Consider the following 17,014-nt stretch of genomic DNA (forward strand, 5'->3'; position numbering starts at 1 on the left):
GCAAATTGCAGAAAACAACTTTCTACGGGATGTTTTATCTGTACCACAGAGTGTTTCTACTTATATTTGCCATGTGGAGTTGGGACAATCTTACTTATCGGATTTAATTAGAATACAGCCCATTCTTGTGTGGCACAGGGTGTGGACTACTAATGAATGTGTAGTTAACCGGGCTGTGATACAGGATATTTTGAATATGGAAAATTCGGCTAGCGTCGAATGGTTAGCATATATTAAACAATTTATGTTTGATATTGGTCACTGCGAATACTACGAGAATCAATTATCCATGGGAACTATACCCAGAAGATCTTTGAAAAAACTGAGTCTGGAATACCTCATGGATAAAAGAAGAAGAGCAGAGGCCAGTAAAAAGACAGTTGCTTGGCATAACCAGATACTGACTGGAGTAAAAGTACAGCCCTATTTGACCCTGTTAATGTCAAATTATGATAGATTTCTTTAAACCCGCTTTAGATTGAATCTTGTTTTTAGACTTTTATCTTTCCCAAAGATGAATTTATGGTCACAGACTTTACCTACCTGCCCCTGTGATGATTCCTCCTCCCAATCCGACATTCACATTTTATTTTTCTGTAAATTTTATTCTATTCCCCGTCGAAAATTTTTAATCCCCTTTATCAAAGATATGAATTTAAAAAGATGTCGTTTAGCATTCCTTGAATTTCAGAGAATGGATTCTGTTTTTACTGTTGTGGTTCATTTAAACTATTTTAAACATGTTTTGAAATTAAGGAAAACTATTAGTGAAAATGAAATATAACAGTATGTCTATTTTTTTAAGTCAGTTTGTTTATGTAGTATGCTGTTTACGTTGTTGTTACTTTCATGGTTAATGATTTTAGCCGAATAAAGTACTTTCTGATTCTGATTCTAGTCTTGACTCACCTAAGATGGCCGCCGTAATTGCTCCACCCGAGACCCAGGTAGCCCAGCCCTAGAATCGGCCGGACCCTCTGGGGGAGGCAGCGCTGACTAAAGTGAGTGAAATTAAAATAATAACAGCAAATTTAAAATGCTATCTGCACCCTCAAATCGGTGAGATGCCAAGCGTCGCGTTTAAAATCGGCGCGCTGGTCCTGGGGGGAGCGGACACACAGGGCAAGTGCAATCAGTAGAAAAGAGTTGTTAAGGTAAAGAAAGACCGCCCGGCTCAAGCCTCAGGCGAGTAATGCAGAGTTCTCGCGAATTAAGTCCCTTCCTTATTTTTATAGTCTTGACTCACCTAAGATGGCCGCCGTAATTGCTCCACCCGAGACCCAGGAAGCCCAGCCCTAGAATCGGCCGGACCCTCTTGGGGAGGCAGCGCTGACTAAAGTGAGTGAAATTAAAATAATAACAGCAAATTTAAAATGCTATCTGCACCCTCAAATCGGTGAGATGCCAAGCGTCGCTTTTAAAATCGGCGCGCTGGTGCTGGGGGGGAGCGGACACACAGGGCAAGTGCAATCAGTAGAAAAGAGTTGTTAATGTAAAGAAAGACCGCCCGGCTCAAGCCTCAGGCGAGTAATGCAGAGTTCTCGCGAATTAAGTCCCTTCCTTATTTTTATAGTCTTGACTCACCTAAGATGGCCGCCGTAATTGGTCCACCCGAGACCCAGGAAGCCCAGCCCTAGAATCGGCCGGACCCTCTGGGGGAGGCAGCGCTGACTAAAGTGAGTGAAATTAAAATAATAACAGCAAATTTAAAATGCTATCTGCACCCTCAAATCGGTGAGATGCCAAGCGTCGCGTTTAAAATCGGCGCGCTGGTGCTGGGGGGGAGCGGACACACAGGGCAAGTGCAATCAGTAGAAAAGAGTTGTTAAGGTAAAGAAAGACCGCCCGGCTCAAGCCTCAGGCGAGTAATGCAGAGTTCTCGTGAATTAAGTCCCTTCCTGATGATTTGTAAGGCTACTTTAGTGGGTGGCACAATGTGTGCTGCAGTCACACTAGTAGCATTTAAATTACAAGCCCTGGGGTACATGTATTACCATATACTAGGGACTGACAAGTCAATTACATGTACTAATCAGGTGTAAGCTATATTTACAATACTTAGAAGGGGGAGCACAAACACGTTACCACTGATTTGCAGGAGAAAAGTGAACAGAGTCCTAAAAGCCAGCACAAACAGGTTCAGTAAAGGAAGGCAAGCAAAGGCAAAAACCTGGGGTGAACCTGGAGAAAGAGCCCAGTCAAACTCATAATAAAAGATATAGCATGAAAAGATGTTTTCTAATAATCAATCCAAGCCCTTAAAGGTGTCCTTGTCGTGCACCACCATCTCTGAAATACTTTGCTCATTAGTTTGAAAGTTAAAAGGAGAAGGTTGAAAAATACTTGCCTTTCAGCTCTCTAGGAGCTCCTGCAACCTGCCCTCGTTCCTCTACTGACTTTTTTAAAAAAAATAAAATGAACTTCTTTAAAGATAGTAAAATCCTTGATGTTTGAAGCAACTTATTTCTTGTAGTAGTTTATCTCAGATAGTTTATAGACGCTTCTCCTGTAGTAACGAGAGGAGAACTACAATCCACATATTCTATCAGCCTTGTGTAGTTTCCACTAAACAGAGTCATTAGTTCCTCATTCTTTCCATAGATTATCTGTTCATATATCCTCCATGAGGGCATGGTTCCACCATCTGATTTACCTTTGCTTTGAAGGCTCCTTATCACACCTCTTTGCCTTTCTTACAAGAACTTTTATTTCATGTATTATCTTCCAAAGGCTTGATTTATAATTCAGTTGTAACTGAAAACCTTAGCATTTCTGGAGGACAGTCTAAATTCAGAGTAAAGCCCACTTTTTGAATGTCATCTACAGTACTAGCCCTAGGGTGGAGGAAATTCTGTTAGTTTATTAAGACCTTCCACAAGCTTGATACAAGGTTGTTATTCCATCCTTAACTTTGACTTGTGACTGTCACCTGAAGTACAGGATTGAGCTTAATTTATTCTACAATTTGAGAACTTACTTCTGACAGCCATACAGATCATGCAGCAACAGAGTATGCTGCTTATGTGGTCTTGGCTTTTTTTGTTGCCACAAATGCTCTTTCAAGTGTGCTTGATGATTGTCTTCATACAAAATAAGTGAAGTATGGTAGGCCAACCCTCTTCAAGGCAGTCTCCCTCCTGGGATAATTTGAAACAAAGGTGCTAAATGATGAATTTTAGCATCAAAACTTTCAAAGGAAATTGGTTAAAATGTATAAGGCACTAATTTAGAGATTTGCAGAGTAGGAGCACCCCCATATATATTGGGGGTTCTCCCTTCCCACCAAATTCAAAGTTTCCCTGCCTCATTAAGAGTCTGGGGAACTGCAGGGTTTTCCGAAAATGGGCCTCAGCTGGCTTTGTTGTCTAGATCACTTGATTCGGTGAACTATGCACCAGAGAGCCCAGGTTACAGTGATGGCCACCCAACCCTATTGATGCAGGGGTGACCACTACTGGTTGTGCCTGCACTGGTCTGCCTTTTTAGGTATGATAGACTCTAGTAGAGAAAACAAACAGTAACCCTAATGTCAGGGAGAAAACTCCCTCAGCATCAGGTTCATTTCTCTTGTTCTCTTTCACAAACACACTACTTCTTCGTTTATGATAAACAAAATAATGCCTAGAGGGATGAAAAAACATGGTGTTCAGTTTGGCCTTCACCTGAGCCTTAAGGGAATTTCCTCAGACATGCAAATGCACTTAAGGCTCAAAGATCCCCACCAGGCATGCACGTATCTATAATTATAGCGTCCAGTCTATCTTTGGGGAGTCAGAGGCAGGGCCTCTCTCCAAATAGTTGGCTCAGTGAGCTGCCTGCCATATTTAAAAATCAAGCACTTCTGCTCTGGAAGCTCAGAACTCTCCTTAGTGGGATTTCAGGGGTTCACCACTAAGAAATAATCTGATAACATGATGAACATCAAAACAGATTCTAGCTCAATTACTCAAAAATGACTTAAAAGGTTATTGGGTTTTCTGAGCAGTTAAAATGTGTATGACCTCAAGAAGTATCTGCCTGCTTCTTTGTATGTATGTATGTATCCATGTGTGTATGTATGTATGTATGTATGTATGTATGTATGTATGTATGCACGTTTTATTTGTATAGCACAAACCTAGCGAAAAGCCAGTGTATGATACAGGGACAAAGACAAGCATAAAATCAATGAGTGATAAAACATTTAGATTGTTTGGGGAATGTTAATGCACAGTGACATTTTGCCTTTAAATATGTGCATCTGAAACTCATTGCAAAATCGGAGTACTGTGGGTGTGGTACTGATGGATACAGGAATGTTGTTCCAGATGGTAAAAAGCTTGTTGCCCTTTTTTTTTAATACTTCTTAGTGTGCAGTCTGACAGTTTCATGCCTGCGGGTGTGCCGAGAACCTTCATGCTAAGAACCACAAAAAATGATGAGGTTGTCGGCATGAGAAGCAGGGGTGCTGGTTGGGAGGGCTTTGTAAATTATACAATTGGTGAGGGCTGTGAAGGGGAGCCACTGGAGTTTCACCCAGATGGGGAATGTTGGAAATGTCCCTTCCGAGGGTGCTTTCCCCCAACTTTTTGCTTTTTTTCCTCCCCCGTCATCCGCTGTTCTGGTTGCTAGCCCAAGGACACAAGCACATTTTGCACTGGCATACAGTGCTGAGTTGATAATGTGCATGCTGCTGGGTAGTGTATATATGAATGGCTGAATCGAGTTAGTAATAAGTCCCTTGTCAGGGGATAAGAGTGATGCCTGGAGCATGTAGCTTGAATGTGCCTTATTGGCTGTGCCGTTCACGGAGATAGCTCATCGATGGTGTCACAGGTTTGTCATGTAGGGCACTGTGTGCACAGGCATTTACGATGCAGTGTGCCAACGTTCTGCGTGTCTCTTGCAAAATTTGAGTTCTCCCTAGTGATAAGGTGCGGTGTCAGGAAGAGGTTTTGCAGGTAGTGTGTATGTGTTACGTGCAGGAGTCATGAATGACACTGGATGTTGTACTCAGTATGATGGGGCCTGCTTCTTACATAGGATTAGCATGTGGAGATGTAGGGAGGGGGTGTCTAGCATTATTCCCTATAGGTAGAATAGTAACAGTATGGTGTTGGGTATCGATGAGTTCGTAATGGCGAATCCTCTCCAGTAGTAGGAGTAAGTTCGACTTTAAGGTGGTGGAAAGATCACTTTGTGAAAGAGGGCATTTCAGTGTGCAGGCTCTGCGTGCCTGATGGTCTGTCTCCTAATTAACACTTGGGTGCTAGGGTGATAGCCACAAATGTGCATTACTGATAAAGGGCCATAAAATATGGGTTTACGGGAAACTGCAGATCTCTGACTCTGGAAGGCCTTTTTGGGATGGTTACGTGGGGGTGGATTGGCCCTGCATTCCAAGACGCAAGAGACCCCACTAAAGATTTTTATCAAACCTCCTGGGGTAGGATGGCAGACTGGCCAAAATTTACAGAGGGCTTGTATGTCTCAAAGGTGGCCTTTTGAACTGATCATATCATCCAAGGCCACGGTGGGTATAACTACTGGGGCTTCAGCCTCCAAAAGGAGAGATGTTTGGATTTGGTACCATACTATGCTGGTTTGATACTGGGACATTGGCGTGAGGAATCATTAGGGCAAGAGGAACTGCAACTGGACTATCCACAGACTCATGGCGGTATGGAGCTTGTTGTGCTCCATGGGACTTTCACTTGGAGGATTTTGCATGGACGTAGCTGGCCCACAGCTAGTGCCAACTGTTGTGGCCTGGGTCTCGAAGTACTCTTTGAGGGCCCGTGAGCTGGCCTTCTGTCCACCTGATCCCAGGGACACAAAGGATCTCACTGCCCTGACAAGATCTTAAGGACCGTACTGAGTGCAGCAGAGACAGGTGGAAGTGATTGTGGTTGGGAAAAGGATTGTCCTAACATATGCAATCATCTCATTGTGCAAAAAGAGTGTGTGTGCAAAGATCAGCAGCCATCAGAGGTGCCAGAAAGAAAGGAATTAGAGGTGTGTGGGAGAAGCTTGCAGAGTCCAAGGGACCAGTGGCGGCTCCCCCATAGGGGCGTGGGGGCATCACCCCCCTGCTTTCTCGTAGTGCGAGAAGGCAGAAACATAAATGGTAATACCTACCATTTTATGTTTCTGCTTCTCCCGCTTTGAGAAAGCAAAAGTGCCTGGTTGGGGGCAGGCAGTCCTGCTTGAGGGCAGGGGTGGAGTGGCTTGCCCACTGTTGTTCATACTGACTGTTTGGACAGCCTGAGGCCGCCCAGGCAGTCAGTCTGAGCAACAGTGAACGGGCCACTCCCCCTGCCCTTGAGCAGGACCACCCACTCTCCCTTTTGCTCTAAGTATGCTGCATGCATCAGCGTACAAATAGAAAATGACCCGGGTGGGGCGTGGCCTCACCAATCACAACGCTGCCATTGCAGAGTTGTGATTGGCAGAGGGGAGGGAGGGAGGCTGCCTTTCCCGATGACGATGAGAGCTGCAGCCGGAATTGAAAAATGCAGGATGGCGGGAGTCGGGATACATCCAGAACAGAAGCTGAGGTGCCTGCCGCGACTGGAGACCATGCATCATTAGGATCAGTGAGTGATGTACAAACCTGGATTATTACGTGGAGGGGGAAACCAAACATCTATTTAGGATTAATGAGTGTTTGGCCGAATCTGAACATGCAAATATTATAGACCTACACGGTAAATGTAAACATACAGGTAGTATCAATGATTGTGTGGGGAAATTTCAGCAAGTCTCAAGAATTAGTAGGCGAAGGTATAAGGTACCAAGAATTAGTAGGCGAAGGTAAAAGTCTGGGCATGAAGTCAAGATTTCTGACTAATTGTGCAAACCTAAATATGACTTCACGATTTGTTATTGTTGATGCAAATATCAGAAGTCTTAATGCTGAGTTATGGTGCCAATCTGAGTATGTACTGGGGATTAGTGAGTTATGTTGCAAAGCTGAACACTTCTGTGAATGCATTTATGGCTGAATATTTGTGTCAGTGTGCATTTTTACTCTTAGATTTGGTAGCAAGTTTACCTGTGTTGAGCCGAGTGCTAGCTAGATGTGTGAACTGTGAAGGCAGACTTTTTCTAATGAGATTGAAATTTTAGCCGAGGCTGGTAGGGCTCGTGTTTTGGAGGGGAGACCGACGAGGTGCGTCTTTGCACGGGATCCCCAGCTGTTGACTTTGCAACTTCAGAAAAAAGTTCAAATCTCAATGCCGCCTCAATATCCCGTATTTATGGCAAAATTACTGAATCTCCCAGTGCCTCAAAATATGTGTGTGACCTGTGTAATAAAACTAGTGCTCATGTAAAGAACTCCAGTATCTTTGGTATGTAAAGCTGTATATGAAAATGGTAATGCGTGGAATAAGGAACAAGTGTTGCGTGTTTTTCCATTTCAGCGTGACTCTTAGGCCCTCATTTATGAGAAATGGCGCATCGCTGCGTGAAAGCAGCGATGCGTCATTTCTCAGTGCGCACTCCTTGCGACATTCCTGATGCGTCATATTTAATGTATGACGCATCATGTCGCAAGGAGTTACAGATACGTCAGTATTTCTGACGTATCTGTAAGCGCAAAAGTGACGCATTGCTGGAGTGTGTCACAAAAGTGACGCAACTCCAGCAATGCGTCCTTTCACATGGGGCAAGCCCCATGTGAAAGGGCCTGCGTCAGTCTTAAGCCTGCTGTGAGGCAGGCGCAAGATTTTGACGCAACGGCGTCCTAAAAGTGACGCAGTGAAATCTCATAGATTTCACTGCGTCACTTCTACAACCTTTCTTTCATCAATACGGCCCCTTGCATACATTATACCTGGTGCAGGTATATTATGGCGCAGGGGTTTACAAAGTGACGCATCTACCTAGATGCGTCACTTTGTAAATATGGTTCAACAAGGCACATTATTTACGCTGCTGGTGCGTCACAAAAAGTAATGCAACAGCGGCGTAAAAGTGACGCACAGCCTCATAAATGAGGCCCCTTATGTTTTGAAATGCACACATTGATTTGTGTACAGTGGAGAGTAATATACTACATTTGAGCTAACATACCATTATTAGCCCTGTGACTCGAGCTGGCACATTGACAAAGCTGCCCGACCATGGCGATTTCGTGGAAGCATTGACCAGTGTAAATTGAGTGACACATCATGCTGCTGGCTGAATCTGCATGGCCCGCGGCATCCAAGTCCATGACAGTCTCAGATGAACTTGGAGTAGACCATTAGACACAGCAGCCTCATGTCAAGAACATGCTCGGATACCAGGGGGGGGTTTATGATGTGTGCAGCCCACACCCTATTGTCCATAACTTGCTCAGATGCACTGGAAGTGCCTCACATGCCCACGAGTCTGATAAACAGATGGCGACAGCACCTTAAGTTTCAGTTATACTGAAGGTACTGCATTGTAGAGTGCCACTAACAGATGCTTTGCATTTTGCCTCACAAATCTATTCCCTGCATATTTCCACATATCACGTGACCCTTAACTGCGCCTAATGAATGTTTTTATGATGCTTCGCATGGAATGAAATGCATGCTCACCCAAATAAAAAAAGGTGCAGTTGTGCACTCAAGTAGGTCAATCAAGGAGGCAGGAGCTAGAACTTTTTTATATCCTCGACCCCAGGACTAATTGATGTTATGTTTGTACTAGTTGATTCAATGCCCATTAGATTTCCCATCCATGCTAGAGTAATGTTCTGATTTGTTACCTTTGCCTCAAATTGTAAAGTGCTCTGATATCCTTCGGGATCAAGTTTGCACTATATAAAACTTTATAAATAAATAAAGAAAATAGTTTTTTATTAAAATTGCACTCTTTTTACACATTTTCACTGGGAGAACCACCCCCAAATCCTATTTTGTTGGTAGGGCTCGCTTGCTTTGCTTGGTTGTGATGTCTTCCCAACTTTTACACCCCACTGCTTTCAAAAGTCACCAGCCACCACTACAAGGGACTCTTGCTTGCAAACAAGGGGGCCTGTGCTTGCATGTGCTCCAGAGCAGCATGTGGTGTCCTAGGAGTTTTGGGTGAACCTGAGCTGGGAGCTGCGACTGTCTTCGTCCTCCAGGTTGGGAGGATGACAGTGTCTGACATCGCGGCCTCTGTCCAAGGGCATTGGCTCCCTCTCCCTGGACCCACACCACAGGGTGTTTTGTTTTGGAAAACATTGAGACGAGACTCAAGGGGTTTTGTGTGGCTGTTGGCACCTGCAGCTGTCTGCCAGGGGTCTACAGCAGGTTACACCTTTGCTTGAGGGGAAAACATTTCTCCAGACAGCGAGCTCACCGGCTTCCTGGGTCACCAACTTTTGTCTACGCAGGAGATATTATTCTCACCCTCGTGTAGGTGCCGTCAGGTGGCTGGAGGTCTAATCCAGATGGACAAAACTAAGTAACTCTTTCTTTCCATGTTAGGTGATTCTGACTGTCTTGTCAACAATGCACCTGTAGAGGCAATGTCATGAAGCACAGTCAGAGACGGGTGATTGTTTGACCTTTCTGTAATGGGGAAGACTAACAATTGCATATAACTGTGAAGTGCATATACAATGTGTGTTCCTTTTGATTTCAATAGAGATGATTGACAATTGCGAATAACTGTAGAGTGTATGTACAATGTGTTTTATGTTTTGATTTCAGAATGTGTGCAATATAAAAACGTGTGTTTATACATGTGTTGTGCAGTCTTGTTTTTGCAAACGCAGTGTGTTGTGAGGGTGTGTTGTGTCAGTGCTTTACACATGAACCTTGAGGATAAGCCTGACTGCTTGGTACCAAGCTACCAGAGGGTGAGATCAGGTTATCGGACAAGTGTATCATACTCATTTTATTTGGAATAGTGGGTTCTGACTGGCTTTGATGTGCCCTAGCCAGCCCAAAACCGCTGGGTCTAACAGTGGTGATGTGATCATATTTCTTCAGACTTTGGATAAGACATGCTGCAGCATATAGGGTCCATGTGGAGTTTTGGAGGCTATTGAGCATGGCGTTACCACCATTCAGATGCAAGAGTATGAGGGCTTGAACAACAATTCCAAAGTCATTTTCTGGAAGAAACTGTTTCACGTTCTTCAGCAGAGAAAGCTGATACCAAACCGTCTTCATTATTGTAGTAATGGGTTCCATGAAGGTGAGGTTGGTGTTCAGGGTGAATCCAAATAAATTAGCATGCATTGTTGGGACTGGGAGTCATCAAGGTTCATACCTTTGAGCCTGGTTCGTACTGTTTGTACATTTGCATAAATACAATTTCTACAATCCTTTACCATAAACTGGTGACCCTAGAGTCTTGTTGAAGGCGCAATCATAATCATGAAAATTAAATATTTCAATTTTCCCACCATGCCCGACAGCAAAGTAATTGACACCTCCATCTTTAGTGGTACATTCCTAGATCGAATGGAAAACTCAATCATCACTCATTCCTAAAAAAATATATACAAAGGCAGAATTACGAGTGCTATCAAAAGCATTGAAAAACACTTTATCCTATTTTGCAGTCCTGCAGCCCAACTAACCTCACAAAAAAGCAAATGCCAGAACTTTTCATACCCTTGATCTTTGCATCAACTCTTGTAAACAAGATCAAATGAGTTTCCTAGTAACACACACGTCATTCACATCTCGGTATTAAAATGTTCCTGATCAAGTGATAGGATGGCGAAGTGGTTGTTTGTGATATGAAATAGTGTACATTGCCAGTACCAGCAACACAACACATGTCAAAAATGTTATCACATAAAATAAAAAAATACCGCCTTCGCCTACTTTGTTTTCACTGATCCCATGTGTTCATTTCTAAAGATTTTGTTTATTGCAAAAACAGGAGAGTGCTTGATAAGAAGAACCTACAAATATTTAGTCGACAATACCAAAAACGCTTAATCATTTAGAACTAAGGTACCAGGTGCGGCTGGTGACATTTGAAAGTGGTGAGGCGTAAACTAATTTGCATATTGCACCGCAGCGATCGAGCGCATCGAGCGAGCCCGAACCACCTTGCATCCATCCATACATCATTCATGCATCCACCCATCTATCCACCCACCCATCCTGCATCCATACATCATTCATTCATGCATCCACCCATCCATCCATCATGTATCCACCCATCATGCATGCATGCATCCATACATCATTCATACATCCACCCATACATCCACCCACCCATCCTGCATCCGTACATCATTCATTCATGCACCCACCCATCCATCCATCATGCATCCACCCATCATGCATGCATCCATGCATCCACCCATCCATCCGCCCACCCACCCTGCATACATCATTCATTCATGCATCCACCCATCCATCCATCCACCCATCCATCCGTCATGCATCCACCCATCATGCATGCATCCATCCATACATCATTCATGCATCCACCCATCCATCCACCCACCCATCCTGCATCCAACCATCATTCGTTCATGCCCCCACCCATCCACCCATCCATCCATCCATCATGCATCCACCCATCATGCATGCATCCATGCATCCATCCATACATCATTCATGCATCCATCCATCCATCCACCCATCATGCATCCACCCATCATGCATGCATCCACCCATCCATCCACCCATCCTGCATCCATACATCATTCATTCATGCATCCACCCACCCATCCATCCTGCATCCATCATTCATGCATCCATCCACCCATCATGCATGCATCCATCCATGCACCCATCCACCCACCCATCCACGAACAATCATTAATGCACCCACCCTGCATCCATCCATCATTCATGTATTTTTATGACCATATAAAAATAAATTATGGACTCTAACAAGCCTTTAGGATCGATGTTGAAGGATGTGCCAGTTTACATATTACATCACCCCTACCTTTTCATGCTGGAAACCTTCTACCGCCCATGTATTTGCCATCCTGTAAGCCCTAGGTATGTACTATACAAATTCACATACAAACTTACACCAACATGCATGCAATAATAAATGCATATATCATGCTATTCCGCCTCTACCGTTTGTTAACATTTTGAAATTTTATAACCTTAGTTCAAAGAGTACATTATATTTGTGGTGACAGTTGTTAACTCATTTTCTGGAAAATGTTTATAAAATGAAATCTGTTGAAGGCTGTTGTTGCAACTATCAAAAAAGAAATTCTGAGAATTTTTACATTTCCAAAACCCCATGCCGTGAAATAAATGGGTGACCTGGAATAGACGCACACATTTCTGCAGCAGATGCTTTAACACACTGAACTATCTCAAGTCATTTGTGCAAGCTAGTTTACTGGAACACCGAAAAACACACACTCTTACCTTGCTGCCGGTCCCGCACACGTTACAGGGTCACAGCGCCCCTGGCCAATCCTGGCGCCAGGGGCACAGGTACCCTCTTGCCCACAGCACGCCCATTATGGCTCCTGATGGGCATGCGCAACGCCGCCAAAACACAAGTGCGCATGCGTGGGCACGGGTAAAAATTCACCCTCCGTCCCCACGCATGCGTACTTATGTTGCCGTCTGTACAATCATGTCAATGAATCAACATGACGCCCGCCCGGCGGTCTGACGTCATGTTGATTCATTGACATGATTGTCATGAGGGAGCTGCGGGCGGCGTCGGGCAAGGGGGCTACGCCCCCACGCCCCAAAGGACGAACCGCGCCTGTAAGGTACACAGGGGTATGGTTACCAGATAACGCCATGTCATCAGGGACACTATTTTCCCATCCTGATGTTTTCATTAACACCGCATTGCACTCTGGGAGTTGCATTCATGGTTAGGCAATTGAACCTATTGGACTAGGACACCTGAAAATAATGATCCGAAAAGGAAAAGACAAGGACTGGATAGTAGGGCCCCTAATGAATTGGAATTATCTGGTAACCATAATCAAACAAGTCTAAGTAGTCTCTTTATTTGAACAGCCTTCGTGGGAGTAGCAGACTGAAAGCATGACATATAAAGATAAAAACAAAACTTGCCAACGGCGCATGTTCTGCAACTTCTTGGAACTGTATTCGAAAAAATATTAGATTGCACTGTTTGACCTGCACGCACATTATGATGGGTGTTTGTTTACAAAGCATAGAGAGATTCCTGTTTGACTGATACAATGCATAGAATTTGAGCCCAGTTGACCTGTTCTGGCTGAACAGGTGTCAATCGTATCGACTTTAAATAAATGTGTTTCTAAAGTTTAGCAACACACTGCTGAAATTGTGGCACAGCCTTCCATCTGTCTGGTATACTGCAGCTGTGTGTTCTTTACAGGCCTTTATCTTCGTTTAATGCACGCAATGACACTCAACAGCTGAGTGTCGGCGTGCAAACAGAAACCCTCCGCTTGGTCTAGGAGGGAGTACTTGTTTACCTTTAGAAACAGTACTGCTCCTTACTTCATTTCAAATAAATGTGTTTTCAGAGAAAAGGTTCAGAAAAATAGGACATTGTTACCTGTTCTAAAAATTGGCACTGCTTTCTTTAAAGGGGAAGTTCAAAGTCGGTATAATCTATTCCTATTTCGTTGATATTTGCTTTTATGATCAGAGAGCGCTCCGTTGCCATATAGCGGCTTAAAGTAAAATATAACATACAAAATGGGATAAAGCCACACAAATTAAACAGTTTCAGAGGACTTGAACACATACATATTACAAAGACATGCATCTTTAGACCCATAGCACATATCACAACTTTATAAGAACGCTTTATGGTTATCTTAAATACGCATGTTTCTAACTCATGCTGATTAATACATCACCAGAGAGTGACATTTAGCTGCTCAATTCAGTGGTGGAATTGTATCCCTAGGGTTTAATTTGACCATTTTATTACTGGACTATACAATGTGGCGTCACCAGTGGCGTAACAAAACTTGAGGGGGCCCCCCTGCAAAGAACAATGAGGGGGGCCCCCCACCATGCGGCGGTTCGGCCCACCTCCTAGCACTGTGCCCTACCACCCAGAAACCTTGGCAAGGAGGCAGGAGCTAAAGGACAGAGCCAAGAAGACAGGGGATGGAGCGGTCTTCAATGTATAGTATTGTTATATTTATAGAGGACCTACTACCCCTATGTGGAGCACTGAAGCGCTTGCGTACATGGGTAGCAAGCTACAATATGTGTAGGGTGTGTGGTTGGAAGGGCGTTGTATTTGTTTTGATGCTATGTTGGAAGTGTTCCCATTCCATGTGGTGCATAAGGACCACTGACTGGGGTGCATGCAGCTTATTGTGCAGTAGGATGCAGCGCTTAGCAATGGCTTACGAGGTGAGATATATGCACACTATTTTGTTTTTAATCTCTCTGCAGGTCCCTGTATGGTATTTATTTTGTTCAAATCCCACCTTGGTGATTACTGCACAGAGGTGTCCATTCTGAAAATACTGTTTAAAATTAATGGGCCCGAGTAGGAATAGATTAAAGAGTGCACAGTGAGTGATGCAACAGTGTGAGAGTAGGGTAAGAGCAGCGACTGCAGGCTGAGTGAGGTGACCATATGTAAGTGCAGAGTTGGACGAAAGAATGCATTGTTAGAGATGGGCTTATTTGAGTGAGATTGCAAATTGAGGAGTGAGGGGGACAGGTGAGTGAAGTGTGACATGAGTGCAGGGTGAGGGACAGGGTGAACCGTGAAAGTCACAAGTGCACTGCGAGTGCAGAGTGAAGACTGAGTGCAGGGTGAGTGGGTGAATGGTGTGAGTCCATGATGGTCAGTGTGAGTGCACGTGGGAATAAAGGTCATTACCGACTGGATGAGGAGCAACCGTCTGAAGCTGAACTCAGACAAGACAGAGGTCCTCATCCTCGGACCCACCCCCTCAGCCTGGGACTACTCCTGGTGGCTGACCACACTGGGAACAGCACCAACACCCACCGACCATGCACGCAATCTAGGATTCATCCACGACTCCTCCCTCTCCATGTCTAAGCAGGCCAACGCCGTCTCCTCCTTCTGCTACAATACCCTCCGCATGCTCCGCTGGATCTACAAGTGGATCCCGACCGAAACAAGAAGAACGTGACACAGGCCCTCGTCAGCAGCAGACTGGACTACGGCAATGCACTCTATGCAGGAATCCCAGCCAAACTCCTACGATGACTACAACGCATCCAAAACATCTGCTTCCGACTGATCGTCAATGTCCCCCGCCGCAGCCACATCATCCCCCACCTGAGAGACCTACACTGGCTCCCCATCAACAAGAGGATCACCTTCAAGCTCCTCACCCACGCACACAAAGCACTTCACAACGCCGGACCAGCCTACCTGAACAGCATACTCAGCTTCCACACACCCACCCGCCAGCTCCGCTTCGCCAGCCTCGCCCTCGCCGCTGTCCCCTGCATCCAACGAACGACCTCCGGTGGCAGATCCTTCTCCTACCTCGCCGCCAAGACCTGGAACACCCTCCCTACCCACATACGGCACACCCAAGACCTACTCGCCTTCAGAAGACTCCTCAAGACCTGGCTCTTCGAGCAGTAGTAGCACCCCCCTCTCCCATCAGCGCCTTGGGACCCTCACGGGTAAGTAGCGCGCTTTACAAGTACTCTAATTGATTGAGTGCATTGTGATTGCTGTGAGTGCAGGGTGAGCGTAAAAGTGAAGGGCGAGAATGAGGAATGAGTTGTCTGAATGCAGCGTGAATTCCCGAACACTTGAAGTAACTCAGCATGTTATTGACAGAGGCATAGGGTTTCAGGTATAAGTTAAACTATTGTTATTCTGGCATTAATATGGATAGAGGGTTAGGATTAATGTGCTGATCGTGCAACAAACTTCCAGCATTATGATTAGGGTTGCCAGCTCATTATTTTGATGCCCCTACAGGACAGAAATAAGCATCACCTGAAGCCGTATTTTCAGCACTTATCTGTGCATACTTTGAACAGCAAATATAAATAGAAAACACTTTTAATTGTGTTCTAGGGATGCCTGAATGATCCATGACTGATAATTAAAGGGAACAAAGACAGAAAAGTCACATTACAAATGAATACATACATTTTTATTTAAAAAAACTATGTCTAGGTAACCAATTTACAAAGGTATGTAAATATGCAAATGGTCTCTGGCCTTGAGGCAGTTGCCTTCAACCCCCTTGCTTATGGGCCTGGTACCTTTACCCTAATCAACAACCTTTGATACTGTCTATTATCAGACACTACTAATGTGACTTTAGAAGCTGGGCCTATAAATAAATGATACCTCCCACCTCAGCGACAGATAAAGCTTTGTATCTAAATCAATGTTTACCTCAGCTGCTCTGCGGCATCCCACAAGCGTCACTCGTTTCACCAGTCTTGTTCAACCTCTACCATACCTGTTCAGATCAATCAACCTAACTTGCTACAACTATGCAGATGACATGTAGATTATTTTAAAACTAGGAGACCCTACACAAGTCAATTGTCAGATGTTCAGTCTTTAAGGCACTTTACAGTTCCATTGAGACCTTCAAGGGGAAGGCACACAGTAGCTACAGGTGAAATTCCAATGATACAGAAAAGGACACTACTGTACCCCAAAACCCAAACCTAGCCCTGAACCCTTAAAATACCCCTGTACCCCAAAACCCAAACCTACCCCTGAACCCTAAAAATACATATATATCCCAAAACCCAAACCTAGCCCTGAACCCTAAAAATACCCCTGTACCCCTGTACCCCAAAACCCATACCTATCTCTAAACCCTAAAACTACCACTGTACCCCATAACCCAAAACTATATCTGAACCCTTAAAATACCCAAACACCCCAAAACATATACCTCAGTACCCCAAAACATATACCCCTATACCCATACTTACCTTATCCAAACATAAAAAACATGCTTTTACCATTCATACATTTACAACGAATTTCGTTGTAAATGTATGCGTGGTAAAAACATATAAAATGTAATGCCATGCGTTATGATGACATTGCGGAGTCATGGTACTTTTGTAATGAAAGTATGCAGATAGATGGTATGCGGAAAGAAAGTTGCAGAATAATGGCTCTTTACCCTCCCCTGGTA

Source organism: Lissotriton vulgaris, unplaced genomic scaffold (assembly GCF_964263255.1).
Source record: "Lissotriton vulgaris unplaced genomic scaffold, aLisVul1.2 SCAFFOLD_556, whole genome shotgun sequence".
Lineage (NCBI taxonomy): Eukaryota > Metazoa > Chordata > Amphibia > Caudata > Salamandridae > Lissotriton > Lissotriton vulgaris.